General features: G+C 48.3%; 1 long non-coding RNA gene across 1 annotated transcript in view; it reads left to right on the top strand.

Annotated features, from left to right (window-relative positions):
- Positions 1 to 1,258: 1,258 nt before the first annotated feature.
- LOC121856492 overlaps positions 1,259 to 14,156 on the top strand; it is a 40,935-nt gene continuing 28,037 nt past the window's right edge. Inside the window, exons 1-2 of the long non-coding RNA XR_006086990.1 lie at positions 1,259 to 1,395; positions 11,274 to 11,398. This is a non-coding gene — a long non-coding RNA (uncharacterized LOC121856492). The remainder of the gene's footprint in view (positions 1,396 to 11,273; positions 11,399 to 14,156) is intronic.

Raw genomic sequence — 14,156 nt, forward strand, 5'->3', positions numbered from 1 at the left:
CGATGGTCGCTTTAACATCAGGTTGTAATGGGGATATCACCTTTATGTGGTGTTGGAGGAGGAAGGGTTAGGGAAGGAAGGGAGGGGGAGGGAGGAGGGAGGGAGGAGAAACAGGGATAATGACCGGATATTTAGTTACTGGTTGAAAAGGATTATTATGAAATGTGTGTGTGTGTGTGTGTGTGTGTGTGTGTGTGTGTGTGTGGTGTGTGTGTGTGTGTGTGTGTGTGTGTGTGTGTGTGTGTGTTTAATCATAGCATATAACACCTGAGATCACACCATAACACCATATCCTACCATAACACCAGATATCACACTAGAGTATAACACCATGTATTACCATAACACCATGTATCACCATAACATCATATTACACTATAACACTCACATACCATAACACCACACACTACAATATAAAATACCCTTTCATACCTACTCACCATAACACCAAACACTCACTATAAATCACATACCACACTATACACTACACACTCACATAAATCACCACACACCATACCAACACACACCTCACTATAAACCCACACACCACACTATAATACCCACACATTCACCATAACCACACACTACACCATAACACACACATAATTCACACACTACACCACACACACACACACACACCATAACACTACATAACACACACATCTCACCATAACACCATAATCACTCCTATAACATCACACACACTCACTATAAAACTACACACTACACATCACACCACACACCACACCAAACACCTACACCATACCATAACACTATATATCACCCTATAACACCACATACCACACCATAACACCATACAGCCTTTCATACCCACCTCACCATAACACTATATATCACACACCACATAACACCAAACACTCACTATAACACCACACACTCACCATAACACACACACACACACACACACCATACCACACAATCACAATTATAATATTACATACTACACATTATCATACACCTACCATAAATATCATATCATACAATACACTCACACACCACACTATAACATTATATCATACACTACCACATACCACTATAATACTACACTTACATAATATTACACGCCACACTACACACTATAAATACTACACAGCTCATCATAAAACCACACACATACCACACAATTACACTATAACACAGTCACTATAACACTACACACACATACACCACACCACACACCACACCATAACACCACACAGCTCACCATAACACCCCCTCCTCTCACCCCAACAGTGGACGCCGTGTACGCCTTGGCCTGGGCCTTCCACACCCTGCTGCAGGACAAGTGTGGTGACCTTACGGTGTGTGAGGCGGTGCTGCCCGCTCCCTCAGGTCAGGAGATGCTTCACTACATCAGGAACGTCTCCTTTATCGGTACGTACTGTAGCCTGGGACATAGATACATAGATACATAGATAAAAGGATAATAAAGAGATAAAGATAGAGAGATAAAAGAGAGAGAGAGAGAGGGAGGATGATCACCCTTCGTATAGGGAATCTCTTGAGCTGTGTCAGATCTGAATTAACCCCTTTTACCGGGAGAAGACAGTGTTAATTCTGACGTCATTCACTACAGCGTTCTTGAGAGTCTGCAGCAAAACCGGATTATTATTTTTCAACCTGTCACGAGTTATTTATAGAGGGGAGGTGAGGGGAAGAGGAGGTGAGGGGGAGGAGGAGGGGTGAGGGGAGGAGGAGGTGAGGGTGAGGAGGAGAGGTGAGGGGAGGAGGAGGTGGAGGGGTGAGGGGAGGTGAGGGGAGGAGGAGGTGGGGGGTGAGGGGAGGAGGAGGTGAGGGGGAGGAGAGGTGAGGGGGGAGGGTGAGGGGAGGAGGAGGTGGGAGGGGTGAGGGGAGGAGGTGGTGGGAGGGGGAGGAGGAGGAGGGGGTGAGGGGAGGAGGAGGTGAGGGTGAGGGGAGGTGAGGGTGAGGGGAGGGAGGAGGTGAGGGGAGAGAGGGAGGGGTGGGGAGGGGAGGTGTGAGGGGAGGGGGAGGGGAAGGGAGGAGGTGGAGGGTGAGGGGAGGAGGTGGGGGGTGAGGGGAGGGGCGGGGGGGTGAGGGGAGGAGGAGGTGAGGGGAAGAGGGAGGGGAGGGTGAGGGGGGAGGAGGTGGGAGGGGGTGGGAGGGAAGGAGGAGGTGAGGGGTGAGGGGAAGAGGAGGAGGGGTGAGGGGGGAGGGAGGAGGTGAGGGGAGGGGAGGAGGAGGTGGGAGGGGTGAGGGGAGGAGGAGGAGGTGAGGAGGAGGAGGAGGGGTGAGGGGAGGAGGTGGTGAGGGGTGAAGGGAGGAAGAGGTGAAGGTGAGGGGAAGAGGCGGTGGGAGAGGAGGGGAGGAGGAGGAGGGTGAGGGGAGGGAGGAGGGGGGGGGAGGGGAGGAGGAGGGGAGGGGGAGGGGAGGAGGAGGGAGAGGAGGTGGGGGTGAGGGGAGGAGGAGGTGAGGGTGAGGAGGGAGGAGGTGAGGGTGAGGAGGAGAGGTGAGGGGGAGGAGGAGGTGAGGGTGAGGGAGAAGGTGAGGGTGAGGTGAGGAAGAGGAAGGTGAGGGAAGGAGGAGAGGAGGTGGGATGAGGAGGTGAGGGTGAGGGAGGAGGAGGTGGGAGGAGGAAGAGGAGGTGAGGGGGAGGGAAGAGGAGGTGAGGGTGAGGGAAGAGGATGACGGGTGAGGGAAGGAGGTGAGGGGTGAGGGGAGGAGGAGGTAGGAGGGGAGGAGGAGGTGAGGGTGAGGGAGGAGGAGGTGGGGTGGGGAGGGGAGGAGGAGGTGAGGGTGAGGGGAGGAGGTTAGGGTGAGGGGAGGAGGAGGTGAGGGTGAGGGGAGGAGATAAATCTAGTTAGGTTGGAGGAAAAGAGTGGTGTGAGAGAGAGAGAGAGAGAGAGAGAGAGAGAAATCACGTGTGTGTGTGTGTGTGTGTGTGTGTGTGTGTGTTGCTCAGACACGTACAAACACTCATGTACACTACAGTAATACCTAAGCTTCACATCTCAAACAACCAATTATCTATGCATATTAGGCGTGAACTTCTCATCTATGTGTGTCTGTGTGTATACATCTATGTGTGCCTGTGTGTATACATCTATGTGTGTGTGTGTCATGTGTGTGTTGTGATACATTCATGTGTGTCTGTGTGACGTGGAGAGTATGAGATGAGGGTAGGTGGTAATGAGCAGGTGTGACCCAGGCAGGAGAGTTTTTCTGCCGGGGTAAAGTGATATGCAAATGATGGCGCTGGCAGTTATCATTCTGGGATGGTGAGAGAGAGAGAGAGAGGAGGGGAAGAGAGAGAGAAGAGAGAGAGAGAGAGAGAGAGAGAGAGAGAGAGAGAGAGAGAGAGAGAGAGAGAGAGAGATGCTAACCTCAATAATGTCTGTATGAATTGTGTTGTAAACAAAAGGTTTTATTAAGAATTATAATATAGGAAATGTATTGTAACGTGACATACACACACACACACACACACACACACACACACACACACACACACACACACACACACACACACACACACACACACACACACACACACACACACACACACACACACACACACACACACACACACGCACGCACACACACATACCACACACACACACACACACACACACACACACACACATCACATCATCATCATCACACACATCACACATCACACACACACACACACACACACATCAAAAAATCTTCACCACCCACACACACACACACACACACACACACACACACACATCACACACACACACACACACACACACACACACACACACACACACACACACACACACACACCACACACACACACACACACACACACACGCACACACACACACACACACACACACACACACACACACCACACACACACACACACACACACACACACACACACACACACACCACACACACCACACACACACACACACACACCATGGAGCTAGTGTCTGTTGTGTCTATGGTGATGGTGTCCTGTGGTGGTGATGGTGTCTGTGATGCAGGATGCCGTCTGTGATTGGTGGATGCTGGTCTGGTGGTGATGGTGTCTGTGGTTGTTTATAGTGTCTGTGGTGTTAGAAATCTGTGGTGGTGATGGTGTCTGTGGTGGTGATGGTGTCTGTGATGGTGATGCTGTCTGTGGTGGTGATGGTGTCTGTGGTGTTTATGGTGTCTGTGGTGTGATGGTGTCTGTGGTGGTGATGTCTGTGGTGGTGATGGTGTCTGTGGTGGTGATGGTGTCTGTGGTGGTGATGCTGTCATGTGGGTGGTGATGGTGTCTGTGGTGGTGATGGTGTTTGTGGTGGGATGGTGTCTGTGGTGGTGATGGTGTCTGTGGTGGTGATGGTGTCTGTGGTGGTGATGGTGTCTGTGGTGGATGGTGTCTGTGGTGTGATGGTGTCTGGTGGTGATGGTGTGTGTGGTGGTGATGGTGTCTGTGGTGGTGATGGTGTCTTGTGGTGGTGATGGTGTCTGTGGTGTTGATGGTGTCTGTGGTGTTGATGGTGTCTGTGGTGGTGATGGTGTCTGTGGTGGTGATGGTGTCTGTGGTGGTGATGGTGTCTGTGGTGGTGATGGGCCGTGGTGGTGATGGTGTCTGTGGTGGTGATGGTGTCTGTGGTGGTGATGGTGTCTGTGGTGGTGATGGTGTCTGTGGTGGTGATGGTGTCTGTGGTGGTGATGGTGTCTGTGGTGGTGATGGTGTCTGTGGTGGTGATGGTGTCTGTGGTGGTGATGGTGTCTGTGGTGGTGATGGTGTCTGTGGTGGTGATGGTGTCTGTGGTGGTGATGGTGTCTGTGGTGTTTATAGTGTCTTTGTTGGTGATGGTGTCTGTGGTGGTGATGGTGTCTGTGGTGTTTATAGTGTCTGTGGTGGTGATGGTGTCTGTGGTGTTGGTGTCTGTGGTGGTGATGGTGTCTGTGGTGGTGATGGTGTCTGTGGTGGTGATGGTGTCTGTGGTGTTTATGGTGTCTGTGGTGGTGATGGTGTCTGTGGGTGGTGATGGTGTCTGGTGGTGATGGTGTCTGTGGTGTTTATAGTGTCTGTGGTGGTGATGGTGTCTGTGGTGGTGATGGTGTCTGTGGTGGTGATGGTGTCTGTGGTGGTGGTGTCTGTGGTGGTGATGGTGTCTGTGGGGTGTGTCTGTGGTGGTGGTGTCTGTGGTGGTGATGGTGTCTGTGGTGGTGATGGTGTCTGTGGTGTTTATAGTGTCTGTGGTGTTTATAGTGTCTGTGGTGTTTATAGTGTCTGTTGTGGTGATGCTGTCTGTGGTGTTTATGGTGTCTGTGGTGTTTATAGTGTCTGTGGGTTTATAGTATCTGTGGTGGTGATGCTGTCTGTGGTGGTGATGTGTCTGTGGTGGTGATGGTGTCTGTGGTGTTTATAGTGTCTGTGGTGTTTATAGTGTCTGTGGTGTTTTATAGTGTCTGTGGTGGTGATGGTGTCTGTGGTGTTTATAGTGTCTGTGGGTGAAACACTATACCCCGCCATCCATCTTGTTCAGGAGGTCACACATATCATGCAGATGGGAGGAAAAATATCGACATTATGGAAAGAGATTCTCCGTCTTGTGGGAGGAACACACACACACACACACACACACACAGTTCAGTAGTGTTATTTATCTGCAGTTATTAATATTTTGTAGTATTTCTTGGTCAATGTTCAGAATACAACACTTGACAGTGGCTTATCTTATTATTGTACGTAGAATATATGTGATAATGTAAAAATGTGTAAAAGTAGTATTTTAATATGTGTGTGTGTGTAAAATATTTGTGTGTGTGTATGTGTATGTGTATGTGTATGTGTATGTGTATGTATATAAATAATGCAGTGATGGTGTGGTGTTTTTGATAATAATAATACATTAATAATAATAATAATTAATAATAATCATAATCATAATCATAATCATAAAATGATGATGATGGTAATAATAATATCAATAATACTTTTATCAATAATAATTATAATAATAACTAATAACAACAACAACAACAACAACAACAACAACAACAACAACGGCAACGACAACGATAACGATAATGATATTATTAATGATAATAATAATAATATTAATGATAATACAATAAAAACTAACCTAATAGCAATAATAATAATAATCATAATCATAATCATAATCATAAAAATATTGATGATGGTAGAAATAATAATATCAATACACTATATCATGGCCTCCAGCCTCCTAATATATACACCTTATACCATTTATTATATGTAAATATCTAATACATAAACTATCCTATCTGTGTGTTAAAGTGTGGTTGAGCCGCAGATCTGTGCGGCATTCAGTAACGCTGTAGCCTCATAGTCATATCACCATGATTGTCGAGTTGGGGCCGTCGTTCCCCTGAGCGAAACAAAGCCGGCGAAGGCAGTCGACATCTCATCAGGCTGTAACATAACTACAGGCTGCTGCTTCTGTTCGGAGACCACCTCTTGCGAGTCTGGCGTAGAAACATCTTGCGATTGCTCCACCGAGAGGTTGTAATTAGAGGTGGCACGATCGCGTTTTCTCTTATACTTTTCTTGTCGTTCTAGTTCTCCTATGTTAAGCATCACGAGCTGGGTTACGGTGACATGCGGCCATGGGATAAAAATCCTGATGTCGAAGAGGCTCGCTGTCCCATGACCCGGGGTTCTCGAGCACTAACGTCAACCGCAGACTTAGTTAGATGTGTTTGAAGTCTATGTTGGAAGATCTCACCATCAATGGAAGGAGTTTACCATGACATTCCGGTAGATTTCTTTCAACATATTTGCTGGGGTCCTTACTTCATTAAAACATTATAAGCCATATAGGCCCCCTTTCTTGTACACCATGGCGTGATCGCCGTCATAGGAAAAACCCACACCTGCGTGGAGGCAAACAACTTCCCACTGGCCGACCGTGCAGAACTTTAATGGCATGTATAAAATTCTTGTTTATTAAGACTGAGCCATTTTGCCCTTATCGGTAGCATCAGTTAACCAGTTCAGGCGCCCTCCTGCGCTATAGCTACTTTTTTAGAATTTTTCTGCGGTACCTGCAGCAACAGTTGCTGCAACTTATCGACTGGCAAATGTCGATCTGTCGTGACGGACCTACAGATCTTGTTTACTTCACTGGTATCCACCTCTCCCTGTTGCGTTCTGGGCTGTGTATGTGGTCATTGAGGGCTGCCGTGAAGCAAAGTGAATTTTGATGTTCGGTGTGCAATCTCCTCCTGAGATGGTTAGTCCCATCCCCTCCAGCTTGATGGGTACAAAGTGCTCTCTTTCTGCTGGGGTTAAGTAAGTGTTTCACTAATTTGGGAATGAACTTGACACTGATAGCTTCTTCCAGAATTGGAGGTCGGTATATCAGAGATAGATGCATCAGGTAGTTTAACGATGCTGGAGTCCATGGGTGAATGCAGCAAAAAGCCGCATGTGGCTCTGTGTTGCTTAATCTCAGGCAAGCAGATTTCGCTAACACTCATTCACCTTTCCCGCATTTTCGGTCTTGAAGTCCGTGAGTGCCAATTACTATTGCCTAGATAATGTTGGCCGTCCTTAGTTATTTTGACCTCACTTCCGCCAAAAACCTCCATTGCCGTTCATAGTGTTCTGGCTACGATGAGGAAGGACTTTGCTGGCGTTTGGGTGGTACCCTATTTATGAACCTCGCGATGTTGCAAGTCCCACCACTTTGATGCCCTCCACTTTTCCTGCTCCTGTAGGTCATCAGCATATGCCACTTGTTTGACTAGTTGTTTCAAATTTTTATTTCTTGTTGTAGACATGATGAGCCAAGTATACATTCCTACATTGCAACAGTCCCCCTGTGTTGTTCCCTCAGGTTGACTGTAAGATGGTTTCACCTCTTAAAGCCTTGTTGTTTTTATGGGTCTGATAGTTCCTGGAGCTTTCAACTGCAAAAGCTTGGACACTTGATCTTGATGTTGTGCAGTGCGGCCTTGCGTTAAAGTATGTTGAATGCGTTTGAAGCGTCAACCAGGAGGCTAGCTCTAATCTCGTTGCTCAAATATCGTTCTCTATGGCGTAAGCCAGCTTCCCTCCAGCCTGGTGACCAGCACACTTACCCGTTCTGCTGTCTATTTCACCTCCATTATGCATTTTTCCGATGATCGCCTCAGCACTTCCCCCACTCTATTGGCTACATCCTGGATTCTTATCAGAATGAGGCAACAGGCCGTCAGAGCATGAAGGTGATAGCAGCATGAGGATGCCAGCTTTCTTCTGGGCGGCAATGACCGTCTGAATCACTTGCTACAGGGCCAAACTTGTTATGCTGAGGAATGACTACCAACCGTTTGCATCCAGACTGAAAGGGCTGGTACCTCCTCAGTCTTCGGTGCCTTTTTCCCACCATCCCTCCTGTTATTTTCTCAGGCAGGAACAGCATTTGGTGGGACAGTCTCTCATACTCTTTTTGCGAGGATGTTTTTCTTTCAATTGTTTTTAATGTCTCTCTGTTTTGTGTATAGGACCCCACAGGTGGATTCTCTGTGAATCTTACCGCCAAGAACACTTTTTCCCCACATTTTGTTTCCAAACTTCCTTGCAGCATCATCGGTGTTTTGCTTTCCGTCTCCTGAATTTTAGTCTCTCCTGCAGTGTTCTTACTTCCCCACAGAATCATCAAAGGCCCCCCCCTTTCTGCCACAGTGTCCAATCTTCTCTTCATTGCTGCACATTTTCTTTTGTGTAGTCCTTTGTGTGTGTCTCTGACAGAACAGATGTGGTAATGTGCCAGTATATGAGCCCCAACGACAGGCTACATACTATTACTACTACTACTACTACTAATAATAATAATAATAATATAATAATAATAATAATAATTATAATAATAATAATAATAATATTAATAATAATAATAATAATAATAATAATAATAACAATAACAATAACAACTATAACATTATAACATCATTAACAACAACAATAACAACACTATCAACAACAACAATAACAGCAACAACTATCAACAATAACAACAACAACACTATCAACAACAACAATAACAACAACAACTATCAACAATAACAACAACAATCCAACAATACCAACAACAACTATCAACAACAACAACATGATAAACCATCTCTCCCCGTCACCGTCGTCCGGGAAGACTGCGGGAGGGATGAGAGGCTGAGATTTATCGAGGGAGGAGAGCGTGCCTGGGAATTTCACCATCGTAACGAGAGGGGAGGGGTCAAGGGGAGGTGGTCAAGGGGAGGGTCAAGGGAGGGCGGTTGAGGGGGGGGGTTGGGGAGGGTCAAGGGAAGCTAATCGAGGGGGAGATGCTAGTCGAGGGGAAGGTGCGGTCAAGTCGAGGGGAGGGAGGTGCTGGTCTAGTCGAGGGGAAGTGCTGGCTGGTCAGTGGGGAGATGCTAGTCGAGTGGGGAGGTGTTGGTCTAGTCGAGTGGGGAAGTGCTGGCTGGTCGAGGGGAAATGCTAGTCGAGGAGGGTCAAGTCGAGGGGGAAGTGCTGGCTGGTCGAGTGGGGAGATGCTAGTCAGTGGGAGGTGCTGGTCTAGTCGAGTGGGAGGTGCTGGTCGAGTCAACGGGGGAGGTGGTCAAAATATAAACAATTCAAATGGTTCCTTAACTGTAAACATGACAAGAAGTACTAACCCCTACCCCACCCACCCCACTCCACCCCATCACCCCACTCCACCCCCTACCCCACCCACCCCCACTCCCCACTCCACCCCCTACCCCCACTCCACCCCCCCACCCCACTCACCCCCCTCCCCACTCACCCCCACCCCACCACCCCACCCCACTCCACCCCCACCCCACTCCACCCCCACCACTCACCCCACCACCTCTACCCCACTCACCCCACTCACCCCCTCCCACCCCCCACTCACCCCCACTCACCCCACTCACCCCTTTAACAACCGGTAGAGTCTCAACACAGTTATGACGCCATCTTTTAACCCACCATCTTGGTAAACTGTAACTTGTGGAAAGATATTTAAACTGTCTGTCTGTCTGACTGTCACCATGAAGAGGGAGGGAGGAGAAGGAGGTGGAGGAAGGAGAGTAGGGAAAGGAGGAGGAGGAGGAGGAAGAAGAAGAGGAGAAAGAGGAAGGGAGAGGAGAAGGAAGGAGAAGAGGAGTAAAGAGGAAATAGAAGGAACGAGAAGATGAGAAAACTGGAGAGGAGGAGAAAGAAGGGAGGAGGGCGTGAAGGAGAGAGAGAGAGGAGAGAGAGGAGAGAGAGAGGAGGAGAGGAGAGAGAGAGAGAGAGGAGAGAGATGCCGATGGTGGAGATAATGGGTCGTGTCAATAAGCATTCCTCTTACCCTTTCTCCCTCACTCACACACCCTCTCCTCACTCTCCCACACCCCACAACCTCTCCCTCACTCTCCCTCACTCCTGCCAACCTCCCTCACTTCCCTCACTCACACTCTCCCTCTCTCTCCCCACACCTCCCTCACTCCCACACCCTCCCACACTCTCCTCACTCCCACAACCTCTCCCTCACTCCCTCATCACACCCTCTCCCCACTTCCCTACTCCCCACACCCCACACCCTCTCCCACACTCACACACCCTTCTCCCCACTCCCTCACCTCACACCCTTTCCCCACCCCCTCACCCACACCCCTCTCCTCACTTCCCCACCCCACACTCCCACACCCTCCTCTCACTTCCCACACTCCTCCTCACCCTCCCCACCCACACCTCTCCTCACCCTCACTCCCTACCACACCCCTCTCCCTCACCCCACACCCACACACCCCTCCCCACACTCTCCCTCCCACACCCTCTCACTCACACTCCCACTCCTCCTCACCACACCCCCTCTCCCTCACTCCTCCCCACCCCACACCCTCCCACTCACACCCACCTCCCACTACACCCTCTCCCACACCCTCCCACACCTCCCACACCCACACCCCTCTCCCCACACCTCCCTCACCACACCCCTCCCTCACTCTCCCTCACCACACCCCCTCTCCCACCTCTCCTCACACCCTCTCCACACCTCCCTCACCACACCTCTCCTCACTCTCCTCACTCACACCTTCCCTCACTCTCCCTCACCACACCCTCTTTCCTCACTCTCTCCCTCACTCACACCCTCCCCTCACTCCCCCACACCCCTCCCCACCACACCCTCTCCCCACCTCCCACACCCCACCCCCCCTCTCCCCACACCCTACACCCTCCACACCCTCCCCACCTACACCCCTCTCCTCCCCCTCCCCCTCCCTCACTCTCCCTCACTCACACCCTCTCCCTCACTCTCCCTCAGGTCTGCAGGGAAGAGAGGTCAAGTTCAACGCTGATGGTGACGCCCCTGGCAGCTACTTCATATACCAATACCACTGTTAGCGACACCTCCTTTGATTACGTTCTTATAGGGAGCTGGACAGAGAGGTGAGCCATCTTCCTCATTAATTGTTTTCCCTATTCAGTGTTTCTCATTAATAATCCACTCACCTCATGATCTTCCTCACTATTTGTCTTTCACAGTGTTTCTATTATATTTCCCTCACCTCATGATCTTCCTCATTATTTGTCTTTCTCATTAATTGTCTTCCATTCAGTGTTTCTCATATAATCCACTCACCCTCATGATCTTCCCTTTTTCATTATGCTTATCTTCTACTCATGATCTTCCTCATTATTTGTCTTCCCTCATTGATTGTCTTCCCTCATTCAGTGTTTCTTATTAAATATCTTCCTCACCCTCATGATCTTCCTCATTTTTGTCTTCCTCATTAATTGTCTTCCCTATTCAGTGTTTCTATTAAATATCTTCCTCACCCTCATGATCTTCCTATTATTTGTCTTCCTCATTGATTGTCTTCTTCCCATTCAGTGTTTCTCTATTAAATATCTTCCTCACCCTCATGATCTTCCCCAGTATTTGTCTTCCTCATTAATTGTCTTCTCCTTATTCAGTGTTTTTATTAAATATCTTCCCTCACCCTCATGATCTTCCCCTGTCATTTGTCTTCTCTCATTTGTCTTCTTTCCGTCTTCCAATTGTCTCTTCCTCATTCAGTGTTTCTTATTAATTATCTTCCTCACCCTCATGATCTTCCTCAGTATTTGTCTTCCTCATTAATTGTATCTCGTTAAATATCTTCCTTATTGACTTCTTCATTTATTATCTTCCTCACCCTCATAACCTTTCTCATCCATCATCTTTCTCATTTTTGTGTTCCTCATTCATATTCCTCAGTTAGGCTTTTTTCCATTCCTTTGCCTCCATTTTTCTCACTCAAAAGGTTTCCTCACTGTTTATGTCTCACTCAGAAAGTTTCCTCACTGTTTATGTCTCACTCAAAAGGTTTCCTCACTGTTTATGTCTCACTAGAAGTTTCTCACTGTTTATGTCTCACTCAAAGGTTTCTCACTGTTTATGTCTCTCTCAGAAAGTTTCTCACTGTTTATGTCTCACCAAAAGGTTTCTCACTGTTTATGTCTCACTGAAAGGTTCCTCACCATGTCAACATAATTCTTCCTCACTCACATTTATCTCTTTGTACTCACTGAGAGATCTCCGCTATATCTCGTTCTCTATTAATGTTCTCAGTCAAAAATATTTCTCATCTGTTCCACATTTATAAAGTTTCAGATAGTGAATTTTTTCACCCAAGATGAGTGTTTCTCAGTTCTCATTTGTTATCTCTCACTGTTTCTCATTATCATTGTTGACATATATTTAATGAGAAGTCTTCCTCATTTTGTCTTCTTTAGTCTATCTCACTATTTATCTCAACTCCCAGGAGAAATCTTCCTCATTTTCCTTCATTTCTGTCCATACCCCTGGCCACTCCTTCTCACTTCTGCTGACACGCATCCTCACTGAGACACCTCCCACCCCTTCCTCCTCCTCCTCCCTCTGTTGACTCGCCCCTCACTGAGACACCTCCTCCTCCTCTATTGACATCCAGTTCTCAAGGTTGCTTATCTATCACACATTACCTTTCTATCTTCGTCTGTGTGTCTCATCTACTTCTCTCTCATCCGTCTATTTATTTCTCTCTTATATCTCCCACTTGTGTGTGTGTGTGTGTGTGTGTGTGTGTGTGTGTGTGTGCGTGTGTGTACCCAGGATTCAGACTGCACAGCCTCTGAGACTGACCAATGTCTCTGGCGAGCTTGATGCTTGGAAGTCTTATTGATACCCCCACCCACGACACTGCCACCTGCCACCCATACCCCTGCCACTGTGCCACCCACCACCCTGCCACTCTGCCACCCTACCACTCTGCCACCAATCACCCTGCCACCCATCACCTGCCACCCATCACCCTGCCACCCACCGCCCCTGCCACACTATGCCATCCTGCCACCTACCACCCACTCTGCCATTCACCACCCTGCCATTCACCACCCCTGCCATTCACCACCTGCCACCCACCACCCCTGCTGCTCACCACCCTGCCACCCACCACCCTGCTACTCTACCACCCACCACTCTGCCATTCACCACCCTGCCACCCACCGCCCTGCCACCCACCACACCCACCATCTGCCACCACCTCTGCCACCCACCACCACCCTGCTGCTCACCACCCCACCCACCACCCTGCTACTTCTGCCACCCACCACCCTGCTACTCACCCACCACCTGCCACTAACCACGCTGTTACCCATCACCTCACCCATCACCCTGCCACCCATCACCCTGCCACAACTGGCCACCCACCACCCTGCTGCCCACAACCAGGCCACCTGTCATAGTAATAATAACAACACCAACTTTTAAACACCTGTAACACCTGTCATATAGTAATAATAACAGCACCAACCTTAAACACCTGTAACATTGTCATATAGTAATAATAACAGCACCAACCTTAACACCTGTAACACTTGTCATATAGTAATAATAACAACACCAACCTTAAACACCTGTAACACCTGTCTATAGTAAAACAGCACCAACCTTAAACACCTGTAACACCTGTCATATAGTAATAATAACAACACCAACCTTAAACACCTGTAACACCTGTCATATAATAATAATAACAACACCAACCTTAAACACCTGTAACACCTGTAACATCTGTCATATAGTAATAATAACAACACCAACCTTAAACACCTGTAACACCAGTAACACCTGTCATATAGTAATAATAACAGCACCAACCTTAAACACCTGTAACACCTGTCA

Source organism: Homarus americanus, unplaced genomic scaffold (assembly GCF_018991925.1).
Source record: "Homarus americanus isolate GMGI-L3 unplaced genomic scaffold, GMGI_Hamer_2.0 scaffold41751, whole genome shotgun sequence".
NCBI lineage: Eukaryota > Metazoa > Arthropoda > Malacostraca > Decapoda > Nephropidae > Homarus > Homarus americanus.